Genomic DNA, 17,663 nt, shown 5'->3' on the forward strand with positions numbered 1-17,663 from the left:
ACAGTGTGAATCATGGTACATGCCTTGAGCTTCAGAACAGCCAGAAGGGATGGTGTGTGCTCACGTGAAGAAAGCGCCAAGGTACATAGCAGAGACTAAGAAATGAAGAAGAGAGGTGAATACCATTTCTTTGGGCAATGAAGAAAGGCAGCAAACCAAGACAACGTGTTGGCCCCAGGTGTGGAGGGTTTAGGCAAGCCCCCCTTTTGTTCAAGGCACACTGCCGTCAGCAGGCCAGGCAGAGCTCTTAGCAGAATTATGCTGTGTCACATTTGCTTTGGCTTTCATTTGTGCTTTCCGCCTTCCTCATTCCTTTTCCCCTTTCAGCCTTCTTGAATGTTTATGTTATCTTTTCACTTGGGTATGTTCTGGTAAAACATGTTGTTTTGCATGCATTTTTTTCCTACAGTGAAATTCACATAATATAAAATCAGTCCTTTCTAAAGTGAACAATTCAGTTGCAGTCAGTACATTGACAATGTTATGTAACTATCACCTCTGTCTGGTTCCGAAACTTCACAATCCCTCCAGAATGAAACCCCAGGCCTACTCAGCGGTCGCGCTCTGCTCTTGCTTCTCCTCAGCCCCTGGCAACCACCACTCTGCTTTCAATTTCTAAGGATTTACCTATTCTGGATATTTCATATAAATGGAAGAGTACCGTACGTGACCTTTTGTGTGTGTGCATGTATTTTTCAGTCAACTTCATTGAGGGTTAATTTACATCGGTAAAACGCACACATCTTTTAGTGGACCTTCTACGTGGTGTTTTTGTTTTTTACATCTTTTGCATTCATTTACTGCAACTGAATGAGGGAAGACCCTATCATCACCTTCATTTTGCAGATGGGCATTGAGACTCAGGGAGGCTGATTTGCCTTAGGTTGAACAGCGTCTGAGTGGCAGGCAGGATGTGAAGTAGGTGGACTGGCTCTAGAATCTACCAGAATCCATGCTGACCACTGTTATCCATGGCCTCTTGGATCTCTATGCAGTCTCAGAGCTTGCTTTCCCCCCAGACAACAGTGTGCTATTTTCCCACATTGACAAAAAGGGGCTATGGAATATTCTGCTGTTTGTATGCACTATAATTGAATAATTTCCCCAGTGGTGGATTTCTTAGGTTGTTTCTATTTTTTTTTTCTGGTCATTAATCATATTGAAAGGAAGATGAAAGACCAAAGAACATTCCAAAGTAATATATATTTGTTGTAGAAATATAGCCCAGCAAGGAGAATAAGCAAAAAAAAAAACCCACATATAATTCCCTTCAGAGGTAACCACTGCAAGCATTTTGAACATAGCTTTACAATCTCTTTTATCTCTTTTTTTTTTTTTTTTTTTTTTTTTTTTTTTTTTTTAAGGAAGGGAAAAGAAAGCCCTTTAGGAAAAAGAATGACACTGTAAATGAAATTTTGGCATAGAAAATTTACAGTATGCTGTGAACTTTTTATCTAATTAACAATAGTGAATATTTACTAAGTGCTTCAAATGTGACAGGGACTATGTTAAGTGTTGTATTCCATTTCACAGGAATCCTGTGAGTTGTGTGGATATTCTAGCAGATGAGGACATTTATGTCTGCTTTAAACTTACATAAGTGGTTTTGTGCTCAAGCTCATACTATTTTTTTTTTTATTTGGAACTATGTTCTTATGATTAATCTGTTTAGGTTGCTGTATTTACCTAGACATTTGTTCCCCTATGTTTCCTTATCTCCTCCATTTCTGGGTCCTCATACATAGCACTGCAGGGGAGATCCTATCATAGACCTATGGAATATATGTCCAGAAACAGGATATAGAGCAGGGAACATATATGTACTTATGACTAAGTATTGACAGAGGCAGATTCTTCCCCTGAATGGGGTTATGTTAGAGTCTATACTCCTATGCTACATGCTTTCTGTGGCTTCAAAAATGTGTGTATAAATGCCTAGAGAAAGGACCAGAAGGATATACACCAAATCAGCAACACTAGGAACATGTACAAGGGGATCAGGAAGAAGAAGAGCCTTACTGGTCATGACTTGAAATTTTTTTTTTTTTAAGATTTATTTAATTAATTAATTAATTCATTCATTCATTCACTTATTTATTGTGGTCTCTATACCCAACGTGGGGCTCGAACTCATAACCCCAAGATTAAGAGTTGCATGCTCTTCTGACTGAGCCAGCCAGGCACCCCGATGATTTAATAGGTTGTAAGGAGAATGTTTTCACGTGTAACTTGTCATTATAATTTACCATTTAAAAATATGGTCTGAAAACAGACTTTTAGCTAAAGTTTACTGTTTTATGCTGTGAACACTTTTGGAATTTTGAAATGTGTGGGTCAAGATTAGTCATAGCACATGGACTGGGTTCTTTCGCAAGTTGGTGCTTTTTGGAGCATGCTCTAAACAGGTTTCCTAGTAATACCTGCAAGCCCTCCTTAGACATTTAGTACAGGTCCCCCACATCTCAGGGGGCTCAGGGAGGTTAAGTGGTTTTCCCAAGGGTGCAGGGTTAGGCGTGTTAGCCAGGTTCAGTGTGGAGAAGTGGTTCTGGAGTGGTGGGCTGGAGGAGAAGACTTCTTTCTGAAGGGTTTATTGACTGGAAATCAAGCTTAGGAGGAAGGTGGGTGCTGTTTCCTGCAGGTGAGGTAGGGAGGAAACATTCTCAAGAACAGTAAGTTTCACTAACTTCCTTATATAAACACTTAACCGAATGAAGGTATTAGTTTTCTCTGTTTACTGAGCACAAGGTATTAAGATAATCTTTGCCTTATAAGTCCCTTCTCTCTGTAAAATGAAGGTGTGTGGTCTTTCAGGCCGTGAGCTTCCTTCTTTTCACCTCTTAAGTGAGAGCAGCAAAGGTTCTGGATGACTGAAGAGGTACTTTTTAAAGGTCTTTCTCTTGCTTGTTAGTTTCAACTGAGATGCCTCATTCTTTCTATAGAGCTGAAATGAATAATGATCAATAAGTCACTTTCTGAATAAGTGTGACAGAGCGGGTCTGTTATCTGCAAGGAACCCTCCCATCTCAGGGCCCTGGCAACAGTGTACAGTTTGGTTTATAGTGGAATCAGTGAGTCTGTGTCTGAATTTTATTTTTGGGACCAGGATTGGGAATATTTACATGAATGCGCTGTGCTGAAAGAGGTGTTTGCACACAGCTACGGTGAAAGGTTTCCTGGTGTAGGTTTCCTCCGATGAGCTACTTGAAGACAGAAGACAGACTGTTGATGATGCTTTATGAAGTAGAATATTATGTAAAGTTAAAATAAGTTGGAAGGCGTATGAAGATACAAGGTCATAACTTTAGGACAGGAGTGTTTCCTGCCAGCAAATACTATCTGCAACTCAATGGTTTGGGTGTTTAAAGGCACAAAGCATGGTTAAGAAGGCAGAACTTCCTGCTTCTCTGTTGTTCCCAGGGTTGGTGAACTCTGTGGAAACTCTAGAACAGAAATGACCATTATGAACAGGTGCACAGGTGTGGTAAATACTTGGTGGATGTATGCTAACCAATAAATAATTAATACTACTTCCTCTTGACTCATATGGTTGAAATGCAGGATGGTCAGTCTAATTGTAATGTATATTTCTGTTGAGCAGAAAACTTGAGCAATCCTGCCATATTCAGTAATACTCTTGAAATGAAATAGGTGGGGTGGGAGAGAGAACGGTCATGCTTTGCCTTCTGGGTGGGTTTTTAAAAAAAAAAATTTTTTTTTAAATTGATTTTTGAGAGAGAGACCAGACAGAGCACGAGTGGGGGAGGGGCAGAGGGAGATGGAAACACCAAATCTGAAGCAGGCTCCAGGCTCTGAGCTGTCAGCAGAGAGCCTGAAGTGGGGCTAGAACTTGTGAACTGCGAGATCATGACCTGAGCCAAAGTTGGACGCTTAACTAACTGGGCCACCCAGACACTCTTGGGTGGATTTTTATTGTCTTGGTTGATAACTAATGGTAATTGTTTGCCTTAGCATATTGAAGGTATAAGATTTGTCAGTAAGGTCAAGAGGATTTTAAGTTTCAGTTTGTTCAGTGTGATTAAATGCCCATGGGGAGGACGAGCCACTAATTAGTTACCTTTCCTTTCTTTCTTTCTTTTTTTTTTTTTTTTTTTTTTTTAGTTTATTTATTTATTTTGAGAGAGAGAGGGAGGGAGGGAGGGAGGGAGAATGGATGAATCCCAGGCAGGCTCTGCACTATGAGTTCAGAGCCGGATGTGGAGCTCAAACTCACAGACCTCACACACCGTGAGATCATGACCTGAGCTGAAATCAAGAGTCAGAAGCTTAACCTACTGAGCCACTCAGGTGTTCTGTTACCTTTCCTTTTTAAACTGTGTTTTAACTTATTTTGAGAGAGAGAGAGAGCTCAAGCAGGAGAGGGGCAGAGAGAGAAGGAGAGAGAGAGAGAGAGAGAGAGAGAGAGAGAATCCCAAGTAGGCTCTCCACTGTCAGCACAGAGCCCAATGTGGGACTCGAACCCACGAACCGCAAGATCATGACCTGAGCCTAAACCAAGAGTTGGCCACTCAACTGACTGAGCCACCCAGGTATCCCATGATTGAAATTTTGATGAGTGTATTTTTGCTTTATTTCAGAGACAGGCAAGTGGAATAATAATCAAATTGTGTATCATTTTGTGTAGATTGCCCTTATGATAAAAAGAAAACCTTCCCTGCTGTTCTCACCAAAAATAAAAAGGAGATTAAAGATTTTTATGAGTGGATTTTAGATACATTATTCAAAGTATGACAGTTTGCTTAACTAGTAGATAAATCAAAGGGCATGTGTGTGTATCTTGATGTTTCTGTGTAGCTTGTATGATCTGGGACCCGGTAATGAAGTTTGCAGTACCTCTAAGCTAGAAACTTTGATGTAACCACAACGTATATTTTCTTTCATAGCCATTCTCTTAGCCTGCATGTGTGGGCCCCTTTCAAGAAAGGGTGGGAAAGAATGGTGGTAAATGACCTTTGAAGGGAATGTTTTATATTTGCATTACAATTCTGTGAGTTTGAGCTTTTAAGTTTGACAATTGTGGGTGGTATTTGTGAAGAGTATCAGTTTCTAGTATGTTCTGAGTAGTGGTGATATAATCCTTAAAAAAATATAAGCACATTTAGATACCTCTTTTATCTGCTCTGATGGCTTTTGAATGGTCATGCCCTTGTAACATGGGTAGGAATGGAGATTGTTTTCAATCATGTTAGTGTGTTATAATAAAAAAGTTGCATATCTAAGTAGACATTGAGCTTCATGATTGAGACTTTTTTTTTTTCCAAAATAAATATTTTTCTGGTTATCTCCCAAGAATTTCCATCTTTCTTTTAAAAGTCTAACTTCTTAAAATTCATTTGACTTTGCTTCCCTTTTTTATTTATTAAAAAATTTTTTTAATGTTTATTCCTTTTAAAAAATTTTTTTTAACATTTATTTATTTTTGAGACAGAAAGACAGAGCATGAATGGGGGAGGGTCAGAGAGAGAGGGAGACACAGAATCTGAAACAGGCTCCAGGCTCTGAGCGGTCAGCACAGAGCCCGACGCGGGACTCGAACTCACAGACCGCGAGATCATGACCCGAGCCAAAGTCGGATGCTTAACCAACTGGGCCACCCAGGCGCCCCTAATGTTTATTTTTGAGAGAGAAAGACAGAGACAGAGTGTGAGCAGGGGAGGGGCAGAGGGAGAGAGAGGGAGACATAGAATCCTAAGCAGGCTCCAGGCTCTGAGCTGTCAGCACAGAGCCCGACACAGAACTTGAACTCACGAACCATGAGATCATGACCTGAGCAGAAGTCAGTGCTTACCCGACTGAACCACCCAGTCGCCCCAGGCTTTGCTTCCCTTTAAAAAAAAAATTATTGGGCGCCTGGGTGGCTCAGTCGGTTAAGCGGCCGACTTCGGCTCAGGTCATGATCTCACGGTCCATGGGTTCGAGCCCCGCGTCGGGCTCTGTGCTGACCGCTCAGAGCCTGGAGCCTGTTTCAGATTCTGTGTCTCCCTCTCTCTCTGACCCTCCCCCGTTCATGCTCTGTCTCTCTCTGTCTCAAAAATAAATAAATGTTAAAAAAAAAAAATTAAAAAAAAATTATTTAATCTCTACACCCAATGTGAGTCTCAAACTTATGACCCTGAGAACAAGCACCCCATGCTCTTCCGACTGAGCCAACTAAGGGTCCCTCATTTGACTTTGCCTAAGATTTTCATCACCGTCAATAAAAGTGTATCAAACTGATTCTGTGCAGTTTCTTCATCCAGGCCTGGGGATGCAAAGGAGGGGGGCAGAGCCTAAGATTTCTGGAGGTTAACCAAGATAGAAGGTAGGTAGGCTTCTCTGGATTCAGGTAGAACAAGGTGGAGAATGATTTTAGGTGGATTTTTGGTGCCCCTGGATGTCCACTAAGCTTGTTTTCTCAGGTGAGCCTGAGCTATGGGGTGGTAACATATGGTGTAACAAACAACCCCCAAATCACAGGAGGTTAACGCAACAGAAGTGTACTTCTGAGAGTCTGGGAGGTGCCTCGAGTTGGCTCTTCTTCCTGCAGCAGCTTGGGGCCCTAAGCTGCTTCAGTCTTGTGGGCTGCAGTCTGGTTGCTGCAGGAGGAGGGGGGCAGGAGGGGAGGAGCTGCCTGAGCTTCCCTCTGCCTCAGCAAGGAGAGCCACTCATCACTGCTCCCACTTCATTGGCCTAGCCATCCCCAAGGCCCTGTCTGTTGCAAGGCGATGCAGTGCTTTTGTGCTGAGGAAGGATACTGGTGTGTCTGTCACATGCATACAATTGCAGACTGGGATCTCAGAGAAGAGACTGGAGCCAGAGATGAGGATTTGAGAGGTCATTTACAGTAAAGGATACAGTGGTGTAAGTTTCTAAGGGAAAGTATGCTCTTAAAGAGGGTTCAGTTTCCCATGATGGATTTTTTTCAAAGTTTATTTATTTTGAGAGAGAGAGAGTGCAAGTAGGAGAGGGGCTAGAGAGAGTGGGGGAGAGAGAATCCCAAGCAGGCTCAGCACGGTCAGCACAGAGCTTGAGGTGGGGCTCGAACTCCTGATCCATGAGATCATGACCTGAGCCAGAATTGAGAGTCAGACGCTTAACCTACTGAGTCACCCAGGCGCCCCTCCATGATGGTTTTTCTGCATTTGACTTTCTTCACAAGCCAGGCAGTATGCTACCCCAGAAAAGTTTAAGGATAGCTGTTGCTAGTGTCAGGAAAGTCAGAAAGGTTGGTGCTGTTAGTTTTCATGCTGTGTTGACATTGTCTGTTTCCAAAAGCATACTTGGAGTTGCTTGATTGACCACTTTAGGGTGATATAGGTCTTATAGGTTAGCTTATCCTTAAGTCTTGATGACAGCAGGTTGTGTTGGCCAGAGCTTAGGTGGTGAGGTGTAAAAAAACAAAATGAAAAAAAAGCTTATTATTACTTTTTGTATCTCCGTAGGCTTAGGAGACAGTTTGTATGTACTCTTATGGATATTAAACATTATGAGGACATTGGCTTTCTACTATCTTTTTTCCCATGAGTGTTCATTACTTGAAATTAGAATGTGTGACCATACATCCACAGAGAAGGGACCTTCTGGGTCAGACCAGGAGCCAGTTTTTGAGTGTTTACTGCCCTAGTTCTTCACTTCTGATCCTTCCTTTCCCACCCCTATTTTTCCTTCTCAGCAGTTCTTCCTGTTTACTTTTCCCTCTGTGGTCTTTGGGAGCAGGCAGACCAGGATTTGGAGCTTCTACTTGTGACCAGCTGTTTGACATTGGTCAGGTCACTCTCCAGGTCTCAGTGAACTTATCTGTAACATGGGGCTAAATAGCTGCCTCATGAGATTCTTAGTGTTAGCAATGTATGCAAAATACTACAGTACCTGGTACATTTTCATTGCTCAATAAATGTTAAGCTATGAGTGGTATTATTGCCATTTCCCATGTTTCAAGGCACATCTTGAATAATTCTTTCATAAAAATCTTTTTTTCATTATTTCACCAGGCAGAGGATAGAGTTTACAGATGTTCCTCAATTTATGATGAAGTTACATCCCAATAAACCCATCATAAATTGAAAATACTGTGAGTTGAAAATGCATTAGTACACCTAACCTGGGGCACCTGGGTGGCTCAGTAGGTTAAGTATCTGATTCTTGATTTTGACTCAGGTCATGGTCTCACAGTTCAAGCCCCAGATCGGGCTCCGCACTGACAGTATGGAACCTGCTTGGAATTCTCTCTTTCTCTCTCTCCCTCTCCCCCACTCATGCTGGCACTCTCTCAAAATAAACTAACAAACATACCTCATCTGCTGAAAGTCATAGCTTGGTCTAGACAACCTTAAGTGTGCTCGGAACACTCTTAATAGTCTCTAGTTGGGCAGAATGAAAACAAAGCCTATTTGATCACAAAGTGTTGAATATCTCATGTAATTTATTGAATACTGTACTGAAAGTGAAACATAAATTGATGTAAGTGTATCAGTTTCCCCTCAGGATCACATGGCCGGTCGGGAGCTGCAGCTGCCACTGCCCAGCATCGTGAGAGAGGATCCCCACTACACATCGCTAGCCCAGGAAAAGATCCAAATTCAGACATCAAAGTACAGATTCTCCTGAATGCATACCACTTTTGTGGCATTGTAAAGTCTCGTGAAGCAGAACCATCCTATGTTGGGGACTGTCTACATTCCATTGAGCTGCCAGAGCACTTTTGATCTCTGCTGATATTTGTATTCTTTTTTGTACACATGTGCTGGTGAACTGAGACCGCACATCTCACAGGGCAGTAGGTATCCTTTACTCATTGCTGTATCTGCTGTCTTGCCTTCATTGTGTGGTGCATTTAACAGATGCCTAATTAAAGGGTAAATTGAGTCAAAATGAGATGTAAGGAAGAGAGGGCTCTACTGTGTTTAGAAAATAGTCCACCTTTGGGTAAATTCTCCTAAGTTGGAAACATAAATACTCTTGAAATAGTGCTCAGTGACTTCCCTACTTAAAGTATATAGATGATTCCCACTGTTTATGTAATTGAAACTTTAAGGCAACAACAACAAAGGAAAATTAAAGAAATAATGAAAGCAACGCAAAGGGCATAAAGGTTATCACTATCATGAAGTAGCTGTTCTTGAGTACTCAGGAGAGCTTAATCCAGCCTGAGTCATTTATATAGCTGAGCAGGTGGCTTTCATTTCCCTGTGCTCAGCTGCTTGCAAGGCCCACAACTTTCTGATTGGTTTTGCACCGGGGAAGTTGTACCTCCTAAGGTAAAAGAGACGTATTAAATGAATCTCTCCAGAAGTTGAAATCCGATAAAGAGAGTGGATTCACCTAGAATTACGCTTGTATTGTGGATCCAACTCAAGTTACTGGAGTTGGTTTCCGTCCCCTTGGAAGGGCATCACAGGAAGCTTGGAGACGTGTGTGAGTTCTCTCTCCTCCTTACCTACCTCAGATCACAGCCTTGGAACATTGGATCCTCAAATATATCCTTGAGAAACTCTTGTGTTTTTCATTCCCTTTTTCTCTTCTAGAAGTGAGTGGAATGTGGGGTGTCTGTCCTATAGATCTGTTAACACTATAAAATGTTAAAGAATGCAGAGAGACTTTAGTATGCTGAGACCAGTACTCTCATTTTAGAGTTCTAGGGGTCATGTGATTTGCTCACACATGGAAGCAAGAGTCTTGATCTCATTTTTGCTACAACACTTAACTCATCAGGTGTATCTTTGTGATTGCGCTGGGAAGTAGGTGTTGTGGTGTGTGCTCTGGACAAAGAAACATAGGTAGATGTGCCAGCTGTGGGCTTTTCTGGAGTCTGAAGGAGGCCCTCATGAGGACACGGCTGTCAGGGAGTGCGCTTTGCGTCGGTGGTAAACCAGATGGATGTAACAGGGCAGGTAGAATCATACGAATTGGGAGCTTTGACTTGAAAATCTGCTTAAAAAGAACTTGAGTGCTAAAACACATTTCCTTGTTATCTTGCCTTAACTGTCGAGAGTAGAGCTTAGAGAATTGTCTTCTCCTGAGCCTTTTTCAAAAATCTAAGGGAGTGAAACCTATATATAAAAAACCCACTATAGTAAAACTTCTTATCCGTAAAATTCTCAATAGTGAGTAATATAAAGTTGGCTTCAGAGATTTTTTTTTTTAACTTTAGTATTATAAAGTAGATTTTTTAATTAAAAAAAAATTTTGGGGAGAGAGAGAGAGAGTGCGAGCACAAGTGGGGGAGGGGCAGAGAGAGAGGGAGACACAGAATCCAAAGCAGTCTCCAGGCTCTGAGCTGTCAGCACAGAGCCCCACGTGGGGCTTGAACTCATGAACCATGAGATCATGACCTGAGCCGAAGTCCGACGCTCAACCGACTGAGCCACCCAGGTGCCCCTAAAGTAAATTTTTGAATTGTAAAATAACACATGTTGATTGAAGAAAAATTGGTTAAGATGTAGGAAAAGCACAAAGAAGAAAATAAAAGTTACTCATAATTCCACCTCCAAAAGAGAAAACGGTATTTTAAGGTGTTTATTGTATATTCACAAAGTTGAGATTATGTTGTACATAATGTTTTATAACCTGTTATCTCTATGAAATATTATTAATTTCCCCTCTGTCCTTACATACTGTTCCAAGATAAATGCTACAGGATTATTTAAAAGTTGCTTTCAACATTTTCTTATGAAAACTTTCCAAACATGCAGCAAAGTTAGAAAAGTTTACAGTGAATACCCATATACCCATCACCCATAGTCTGCCATTAATATTTTACCATACTTGGCTTTATCATGTATCCATCTGCCCACTTACTCTCTCCATCCATCAATCCATCTTAGTGCTTTTTCCATGCATTTCAAAGTAAACTTCAGTGCAATATATTACTTGTAACTGAGCTTGTTTACCTTCACAATTTTGTTTGGTTTACACCATTTTTCAAAGAATTTGTGTTTGCTGAGCACACACAAAGGAAAACCTAGAAAAGTTGCCAAGAGAATTTTGTTGGATGTAGTGAGAAAGGACATGCAGTGATTTAAAATTTGCCTTGGGGCAAAGTATGCATCATTAGCATCTGAAGTGGCAAATAAAGAACCAGGAAGAATGATCTCTTTCTGTCTCTGCTTTTATGCCTGATTCAGACTTGAGTATGGGGACAGGAAAAATCTTTAGAAGGGCTAAGGCTTCTCTCTTCTGTTGGCCCAAATGCTATCATGCTTGGTAAATAGTGAACATGGGCTGACCTGCAGAATGGTTCCTGCCAGCCTCCAGGTGGGGTGGCTGTGGACCCAGGATTGGGCGTTCCCTGCCTCTTCCACCTTGGCTTTCCTGGCAGGAGGGTGAGGCATGCTTATTTCTGCTCTAGATAGATTTCCTGCCAGTTTACCTGGGCTTCCTATTTGCACCACAGGTTCTTTCTGTTCTGGTGAAGGTGGTGAAATGTTGAGGGGCCATTGTGTTGACAGCCTTGGCAGGCACAGAAAACACCCCTTGTTCGTATGTCTTTGGTGCTCACTTTTAAAGTTGACTTAAACTGTCTACTCCCAGGGGCAAGGCCAGGTGTGGTGACCTTGCTTTGTATACGGTTCCTGTCATAGCACCCTGGGTATTAGGCACTACTTGCTGATTGACAACTAGCCTGTCCCCGTTAGGCCTCCCAGAGTTCCTGTAGTTGTTTGCTGTGCAAGCATGGGGTGCCTTCCACAGGCATTTCAGAAACACACATTAGTTCTCCCAATCTTAACCTTTTCTCGTGTTTTCAAGTGGCTGCAGGCTTTGAAGAGAGAAGGCTCTGTTTCACATTCCAGAGTGTTCAATCTTGGTGTCACGTCAACACCATTTAAAACGATAAGAAGCCTCGGCTCTGACATTGGCAACAGCTCTGACATGTTCTTTGTCATAAACTCGGCCCCGGCTAGCTCCCCTTCCTAGGAACCGAGGTCTGTGGAGCCCTAGTTTTACATTAACTGTGTCCCGTAAGGCGAAGTGATTCCTCTTCCCTTCCTTTGTCTCCATTTCTTCCTTTCTGTCATTTTTGTGAGGGCAGTCAGTTCTTGGCCATCTCAGGGGAGTCATCTGGTTTCTGGGTAACCCAGGTTCCTCGATTTTCCCCTCCAACGCTTTCAGTTCTTCATGACTGGGTTGGCCAGGAAAGGACATCTGGTTTCTCCCCCACTTCCTCTCGATCCCCTCTTTTAGGCAGAATCCCTCTAACTCTTAGAGCTACGGTTCTCCACTGAGGGAGATTTTGACCTCCTCTTCCTGCACCCTCTGGGACATTTGTCAATGTCTAAAGTTTGGGAAGCCCTGCCCTTGATCTAACGATGCCTTTTATTTATTTATTTATTTTTTAATCTTGCCGGTGATGTTATATAACTCCCCTGCCATTATTGTACTGTTCCTTGTCAGAAAGTTCATCTGCACGTCTAACCTCAGTCTCTTATGCTTCTCCATCATCTTCTGCATATGATCCTGTTCTCCCAGCCCGATCTCAGTTAACCGTTAAATTTATCTTAGAACCTCATTTCTCTTTTCTTAATCTCTCCAGATGTTTTCCGAATTTTTCAAGTATTCTGTCCATTAAATTGTAGTAACCCCATCCAGAGAGAGCATTCTAGCAGTTTGGACACTGCTGCATATGATGGAAGTGGTTATCTTTGGGGTGGAATTTTGGAGCAGAGGAACATGACTAACCGTGCAAATGACCAGTAGAATAACGAGAAAACTGAGACTTCCGCTTATCAGAGGGAGATTTTCCACAAGTCTTTACTCTGTCACTTATAAAAAGTTTGATCTTAGGTCTGTCGTTTCCTCAGGCATAAAATGGGGATGAAATACTTCATAGGGCTGTTTGTAGTAAAAATGAACGGGATTACGTCAGTACGAATGACCATTAGCACTTGTGAGTAAATAGCACTTGTGATTTCATTCACCGTGTCCATGACTTGTGTTGGAGAAAATAGTCCTGGCTTTGGGAAATCTACAGAGATAGTTTGAGTTTGATGGTGGTTTTCACGCTTTGTTTTGTAGAGGAATTCCCAGGGAGCTTGTTGAAAAATACAGGTCCTCAGGCTACACCCCCAGAGATTCTAGTTGGGAAGTTTGACCAAATGCGGGCATTTTTCTTTTCCACAGTAGCTCAGGTGGGTCTGATACAGCCGGTTCACAGGTGACACTGGGAGAGCTGGTGGCTGTGTGCCTACCAGGCAAGCATACAGGAGGGGCCTCAGCTTTCTCAGGAAGCCTCTCCTGTAGTTGTTTTCTGTTTCTCTGGGGCCCTTGACAGAGGATTATCTGTTAGGGCTGTTTCAAGTAGGACAAAACTGTTCTTTGTTCTTGCTTTAATGACAACTGGAGATATCTTTTTATTGGATGGTCTCCTTGAACATTATTTTGATTCAGAGACCCAAGTCTTTTGGGAACCAATTCAGGAACCCAGGCTGGGAAAATCTCCTTGTTCATTGGCTGATGGAATTGTGATTTGGGGTGGGGAAGGAAGGTTGGAGGGCTGTAGTGTTTATTCTCAGTGGGGGTTAGGGGAGGCTTTGGGGAAAAAGAAGTGAAATGGCGGACGGGATTTCTCCCGGCTTCAAATTGCAGTCTTTTAGGAATGGGATAAAAACGACCAGATTCCATCCACTTGCAAATTATTTGTGTCTAGTTTCTCTCTTCTTTTGTTGAACTGTGCCAGGGAACCTAGAATATTGGCCATATTCATATTTTACAGAGTTTCTTTTTTGCAGCTGAGGATGGTGTGTGGGGGGATGGCTCACTGAGTGGGCCCGTGATGATCAGCGCTCGCTAACTCCTGAACTGAATGTTTGTAGTTTCTTGACATAACGACAAAATAAACGTCCCAGGTTTGCCCAGAAATACATTTCACTGCTTCTCCTTGCCGCAGTTCTGGGTCTGTATGTGTTCTCAGAGAAATACCTTTCTGTGGGATACATTTTACCCACACTTTTCCGTTAGGCACAGCGTCTCCCTGCTAGCTTAAGGTTTGGCCTCTGTGGTGTGGGCTGTGAATCCAAAATATTTAAAAAGAAAATCTTGGAAGGAATTTCCATCATTTATTTAATAAATGAAAGTGTGAGGTAGAAATTAAAAGTCAACTGGGGAGTGTAGTTGGAAAATGTAAACCATGTGGGACGTGCAGTTTTAACTCCTTGTTGGTATTCTGCGTCCCCCCCCCCCACCAAGAACTCTTTTAAGTCCTGTCAGTTGAATTTATTGAGTTTGAAACTGTGAACGTGAATCTTACATCAAAAGTGTATAGACCAAGAGTCAGGTTGTCCTGGGTTGGTGTTTTTCAATCCCACACATAGATTGTTAGTAAGTCTTAGCCTACCTGAGCTACAGGAAATTGTTCTGTCTGATATTAGGTCTCTGAGCCCATGGCAGGTAGAAATTTCCGTGTATTTCATCATTATAAAACTAAGTAGAGGAAATTTAATTATTTATAAACCGGTACAAAAATAAAAGGTGAAAAAAATCATTAAATGCAGCACTTAACAAAATAGAAGGTGAATGTTTAATGTTAAACGGTAGTAGAAAATGAGAAAGAATCTGCTTAACTGAATGTTTTTTTTTTATTCCAGTTTTAACTTATGGTATCCTTTAAATGCATTCGTTTTGGAGTTGAGGGTAGAATGGTAGTTGGGTATATGCTTGTGTCCTGTAGACACAAAGGGTTATCCCTTTGAAATTATTATACAAAACTGAGAGAAAGGAGGATTCGAGTGCGCAGTCTTAGGGCTAACGGCGATAGTTTATGGTTCAGTAACCTGTTGGGATGTTGTATTGCAACTAGTGTAATTATAAACATGTTTTAGAAACATGAGGGGTGCCTGGTGGGCTTGGTCGGTTAAGTGTCCAACTTCAGCTCAGGGCATGAACTTGCAGTTTGTGGGTTAGGGCCCTGCATCGGGGTTCTCTGTGCTGACAGCTCAGAGCCTGGAGCCTGCTTAGGATTCTGTCTCCTTCTCTTGCTCTCTGCCCCTCCACTGCTCTCTCCCTCTCAAAAAAAGTGTGCTGAGTTCTGAGACTAGTGACATAGCATTTAATATTTCCAGTGATTGCTTTTTTTTGTTTTTTTTCCCCCTGCTTAATCAGGTGTAGCCCTTCTCACTTCTTAAATATTTTGATACAGAGTTTTTGAGACATAGATTTAAAAAACCCAGGAAAATATTACTTTAAAGATCAAGAGAGAAACTAAGGTAGATGGAAAATGGAACACTATTTCATTGACCCTGCTTGGTCACTTCGCTTCTCTCTGGAGAATATGAGGAATTGTAATGCATGTCAGATACCATCGTGAAACATGATACGATGTCCAGAGACTCTCATAGCCCAGACACTTCCAAGACCCTGCTGACAGCTTCATTATTTCAAGCAATACTGGATATGGCTGAATACCAGTTGTCCAAAGAATTTGGACGTCCTTTTGGATTTTTTGTCCAGTGTAAGTCTTGGCAGAAGATGTGAAAGTCTGCATTGACATAATGCTAAAATACAGGGAATCATCATGGAATTCTTTAAAGTGGTGCTTCTTACCGGTGACTTTGAAGTACGATACAGTGTGTAAAACTGAACAGTTGTTTTAGTTACCCAGGATCGAGTTAAGGGGTCCCATGATGGGATCTTGCCTGTAGAATGCCATCTCTTTTTCTTCTTCAGACATTCTTCTGAAATGGTTGGACTCACAGGCTAAGGATAGTGAGTAAAATACATGGAAAAGGTGACATTCTGGTGTCCTAGGCTTTTGGGAGTCTCCACAGAGAGGCTGTTGCTGGCTTCCTTTTAAAGCTGAGAACAGGGGCGCCTGGGTGGCTCAGTCAGTTGAGCGTCCGCCTTCGGCTCAGGTCATGATCTCACACTCCGTGGGTTCGAGCCCCACGTCGGGCTCTGTGCTGATAGCGCAGAGCCTGGAGCCTGCTTCAGATTCTGTGTCTCCCTGTCTCTCTGCCCGTCCCCTGCTCATGCTCTGCCTCTCTCTGTCTCAAAAATAAATAAAAACATTAAAAAAAAAATGAAGGATAAAGCTGAGAACAAACTTGAGTTGTGTCAGCCCCATCTCATGTCTGCTACACGGTACATCCCTTTAAGTATCAGAGTATCAAGGGGTATATTAAACATTTTCTGAAGTTAAAGCCCCCTGAAGCTCCCCTTGCCCCTCTGCTACTTTTAGCACTGCCTAAAATACAATGCCAGAGCAAAGACTCTGGGGGACAGCTGGGAGAGTGGCGATGACATAGCATGTCACACTTTTTAGCCATGCCTTGAGGGGTTAGGAAGCCTTAAAGAAAAGATACCTTTAGAATACAGGATGGTGTTCTCTCTCTAGGTGACATTTATTTGTGTCATATATTTATGTAGTTACCCACACATGTTTAAATACAGGAAAACTATTTTAAGGTAGGACTGTACTTAAAGCATTCAGAGCTGTCTCCTGCAGTGTTTCATCTGTGGACGCTTACCTAGTGACGACTGATAAGACTTTGGCAAAATCGACAGTGCGGAGAAGGTGATGGTCCTCTAAGTCCGTATTCCATTCACTCATTAAAAAACAAAACAAAACAAAACAAAAACAAAGACAGTGCACACTCTATGGTGCAGGTTCAGCCCATTTCCTGTTGTGCTTTGTGAGTTAGTCTAGTATCCTAGGTAAATAATCCCTCAATGAAATTGGTGTATTTCTTTTTACTCACTTGGTTTGGCAAATCATTGACAGATAAATGATTTTATAAGCAATTTAATGAGTTTACAGTGACTTTATAAGAGCCTTGAAGCTTCTGGGTTTGGCATTGTTTTAGCTTTTATTTGCACCAAAGGTGGGTGATCCCTTTGAAATTATTATACAAAACTGAGAGAAAGGAGGATTCGAGTGCCCAGTCTTAGGGCTAACGGCGATAGTTTATGGTTCAGTAACCTGTTGGGATGTTGTGTTGCCACTAGTGTAATTAAAAACATGTTTTAGAAACATGAGGGGTGCCTGGTGGGCTTGGTCGGTTAAGTGTCCAACTTCAGCTCAGGGCATGAGCTTGCACTTTGTGGGTTAGGGCCCTGCATCGGGGTTCTCTGTGCTGACAGCTCAGAGCCTGGAGCCTGCTTAGGATTCTGTCTCCCTCTCTTGCTCTCTGCCCCTCCCCTGCTCTCTCTCTAAAAAAATAAACATTTAAAAAAATTTAGAAACATGAAAAAATGTTTACAGTCTAACTCACAATGAAAACAACAGAACATGGAGCCATAATTACTATGACTATATGTATGTGTATGTGTGTGTGTCTGAATAAGGAGTATTTCATGCAATCATGAAATAGTTGTGTTTGGGTAATGAGATTTAAAAAATTATTTAGCATACTCTTTGTCATTGCTGTTTAGCATGGTTTAATTATAAAGAAGGGAGGAAGAAAGCTTTCATTGGGCTGGTTAATTATTTCTTTTGAGCCTCCAAAAGAAAAAGAGTGGGATGGACAAAAAAAAAGCCTCCAAATACCAAATATTTATATTTCTTTTTCTGGTTTTAAAAAATGTTTCTTCATAGGAGGCAGTACACACAAATATTCATTTGTAGGAAAAGACTGAACAATTCTTTTTTCCCTGAAAACATCTCTTGAATATGCGGAAACGCACCCGCCTCCCTTGCTTGCCTCTTCCCTGTAAATGGGGGCTGGGCGCAGCCTGGT

General features: G+C 41.9%; 1 protein-coding gene across 5 annotated transcripts in view; it reads left to right on the plus strand.

Moving 5' to 3' along the window:
* The window catches only part of STK39 (serine/threonine kinase 39), a 318,329-nt gene that overhangs the window by 28,689 nt on the left and 271,977 nt on the right, over positions 1-17,663 (plus strand). Inside the window, exon 1 of one of the 5 annotated variants that reach the window (XM_060624839.3) lies at positions 2,785-2,875. The exons of the other annotated variants lie outside the window; for them this stretch is intronic. The gene's annotated coding sequence lies outside the window, so the exon portion shown is untranslated. Of the gene's footprint in view, positions 1-2,784; positions 2,876-17,663 lie in introns of those variants that run through there. 5 annotated transcript variants of the gene reach the window in all.

The sequence above is a fragment of the Panthera onca genome, chromosome C1 (assembly GCF_046562875.1).
Source record: "Panthera onca isolate mPanOnc1 chromosome C1, mPanOnc1 haplotype 2, whole genome shotgun sequence".
Classification (NCBI taxonomy): domain Eukaryota; kingdom Metazoa; phylum Chordata; class Mammalia; order Carnivora; family Felidae; genus Panthera; species Panthera onca.